We start from the raw sequence: 3,426 nt of genomic DNA, 5'->3' as shown, positions 1-3,426 counted from the left end.
CATTATATTTCCACGTGTTGCGTCCGTGAGCCCGCCAGGCCGGTCCAGGGACAAAAGTTCCTTTTTTTTTTCTTTTTTTTATTTATTTTATCTTTATTTTTATATATATATATAATATGTCTCTCTAACACTTGCTTTTTTTTTATATCTTTCCATTTCTGTTTCACCTCTTTTTTTTACCACTTTTTGTTATTTCTTAAATCTTCTCTTTAAGCACAAGGGACCGTCGAATCTTGGCCGCGCCGTCGGAATTGTGATCGTTTTTTTTTTTTTCACCCTTTTAATTATTATTATTTTTTTCTTTAATATGTATTATATATTTATGATATTTATATATATGCGTGTATGTTTATACATATTATAGAGTCTAAAGTAGCTCAGAGAGGGAACTATGCGAACCACTAACGCGAAGTTGTGCACAGCGTGGCTGGCTGATCATCGTATCGATGATCTATTCTTTTTTTTTAGTTCATCGTTTTCTTTTTTTTCTTTTCGCTTCCAATTATATATTATTCACTTTATTCTATCTTGATTCGTTACTTCTTTTTTTGTTTTTTTATTTATTTCTCTCGATGATCTGTAACAAAAATTGAAATGACTCGATTCGATTTGACATCGATGCGATTCCCAGCCATGCTCCATACCATGACACGACTTCGTCGACACGACGCTATTTCGTTCGGGTAAATTCTTCACTTTTTTTTTTTTTTTTTTGCACCGTTTGCGTTTATTTAAATGTATAATCGGTTTGCTATGACGCGAGCGACGGCCCGACCAACATTCCCCCGTACATCGCCAGTCCCCCCGTAATATAGATATATGTATATATTGTATAAGTCGTCCGTGGACCGTACTGGCAGGGCCCTTAATTAACCACTTTTTTTTTTTGCTTTATTTTAATTAATACAATATATATACTTCTTTATATGTGTATCATCATAACAACCGATATTTCTCAGTTCTCTCTCTCGTTAATTTTATTATCACGCAGCTATCTAACTCTCTCTCATTCGATCCTCTCTCCTCCTATATTTTTTGCGTTTCTCCATTTATTTTCTTTTTTTTTTCCCTGTCATATCGTGTTTTTGTCACTCTCTTTCTCACTCCCATTCGCGCTTCTCGTCTCTCTCACACACACGCAATCGTATCACGCGTTTTCTCTCTCAAGCTTCATCACACTTTCTCTCTCTCTCTCTCTATATATATATATATATAATATATTTTATATCTGTATATATATATGTATATATATATTGTATGTATATTTATATATATATATATATATATAAACATATATATATACTTCTATATATCTTTCATATATATACTTTATGTTGCTTTTTTATGTATACTTTATATATAACAATGTTATGTTTATTTAAGGCCCAATACGTTCTTTACGAAGGAAATAATCTGCAACAGAAAGGAGACGAATATACGGTTAAACGCTTGTACCTCTTTTGCTCCCTGTCGTAAGCACCGCGAGTATAGAATTATTCAGTCGATAGAGATGAGTCCGAGTGTTTTTTTTTTTCTTTTCTTTTTATTTCGTGAGTGTTTCTTTTCTCTCTCTTTCTCTCTCTCTCTCTTTCTCTCTTTTTCTGCGTATTTTATCATTCAAAGTTTATTCTTTTCCCATCCTCTCTCTCTCTGTCTCTCTCTCTCGACGTCACTCTCTGACGCGACGATTCGTATCGACGAGGCTAAAAGAACGCAAGTAGATGTGTCTCGATATGATCAGACCGAGCGAAACGAATCTTTCCTTAATATTTATTAAATGATTAATATTCTTCGTCCAAATCGAATCAATTGTAATAAAACTATGGAATATCGTTTCATTGTTCATTATTTGAGAAAAAAAAATATTTCTTTTGGACAAAGGTATAATTTAACAATCGAATTTTTTCCTCGAAGATATATCATCGATGCGTTTTAATTTTTATTCATCGTAATTCACTTTGGACGAAGAAACGATCCAATTTTCTTTTTTAAATTTTTTAAATCATTGCAAAATTAATTAATTCACAAGGCTTACATTAAATTTGACTATCAAATATGTAAAATCGATTTTTCTCGATGAATAATTTATTTTTATCTGTAAAAATTATTGCCAAAATTCGTGTCTGGCTATCATCTATCATCGTTCTGATTGCCTCGCTTTTCTTTCACGCTGTTCCTCCTACGATCCTAAGTTCGTTTTTTGCACGCCATCATATCTCAACGCTCCCTAGGAAGGATCGCTGTAGATCAGAAGAAACAAGTAACTTTCGCACAAAAGTTGAAAAAAAAAATATATCTGAAACTTCTTCTGTGATCTACTTAACGCGTATCATATCAATAATGATAAAGCCTACCAGGTTTTCAGAAACCCTTCTCATAACATTTTGATAAAACAAATTAAACACACGATAGATAATTTCGAATTAATTTATACAATATGTACAAGCGCAAAGATTTAGTTTACAATTACATACATGCATCAGAATTCAAAATTGATTTTGGAATGAGCCTGAATAAGAAAAGTTATTAAAATGTTGAATTAATTTTTGAATAAATTGGAAGTTATCAAATTTTGTCTCGCAATAATTGAAACAATAAGTTTTTGATTTCTTTTTTTGTTTTTTAAATGTAAGTTAAGTAACTACGATACTTTAAAAAGTGATGTATCGTAACTTCCAATTGTCTTTATTTTCTTAAAAATTTAATTCAACATCCGGGGTAACTTTCCTCGTGAAATGAAGGATAATTAAATTATCCTCGAATAGCGAATAACAAGAACATCCTTATATTTACTAATTACAGATTTTCACAGGTTAGAAAAAGCACATCACGTAACGAATAAATCGCTTATAATACTTTATTATTTCTTACAAAAATTGTCCTTCGTTGGGACGTTTAAACGTGTGTATAATTCAAAATTTCTTTTTCTTTACACAATAATGTATCGATTTAATATAATAACAATTAAGGGGAGAACAAAAAAAAAGAAACATAAAAAGGAAAAAAAGTATCGTACGTTTTTGAGAATAAATTAGTTAACATCGATGTTGTTATTTCGAGAAGAACCCATAACACGTGATCGAAAGTAGAAAAACCCAGTAGACTCTATTTTATTCGTACTTTCTATTCATTCATTTCCCTTTCGTGAATTTTCTAGTTTTCTTTCAGAAACACCAAGATCTTTGCGGAAGAAATAAAAAAAAAAAAAAGAAAATGAGATGAAAAAAAGAACGAAAGAAGGAAGATCTTAACATGAATTATCCTACGAAGGTATTGTGCACGATTTGTAAGAAAGAAAGAAAGAAAGAAAGAAAGAAAAGAAAGCGAAGATTTTTAAAAAGAGAAACGGGGAAGGGGGAGAGAAAAATGATAAAATAAAAAAGATATTAATAATCGCAATAAAAATAATAATAATAATAATAACAG

The 3,426-nt window shown here is 30.8% G+C and overlaps 1 protein-coding gene across 1 annotated transcript in view; it reads right to left on the bottom strand.

The window, feature by feature from the left end:
• Nucleotides 1–1,338: 1,338 nt before the first annotated feature.
• LOC102676978 (probable nuclear hormone receptor HR3) overlaps nucleotides 1,339–3,426 on the bottom strand; it is a 121,816-nt gene continuing 119,728 nt past the window's right edge. The window contains exon 8 of the transcript XR_004151268.1: nucleotides 1,339–1,413. The gene's annotated coding sequence lies outside the window, so the exon portion shown is untranslated. The remainder of the gene's footprint in view (nucleotides 1,414–3,426) is intronic.

Source organism: Apis dorsata, unplaced genomic scaffold, assembly GCF_000469605.1.
Source record: "Apis dorsata unplaced genomic scaffold, Apis dorsata 1.3 scaffold_577, whole genome shotgun sequence".
Taxonomy (NCBI): Eukaryota; Metazoa; Arthropoda; class Insecta; order Hymenoptera; family Apidae; genus Apis; species Apis dorsata.
Note: the sequence above shows the minus strand (reverse complement) of the source record. Positions and strands in the feature narration are given on the sequence as shown.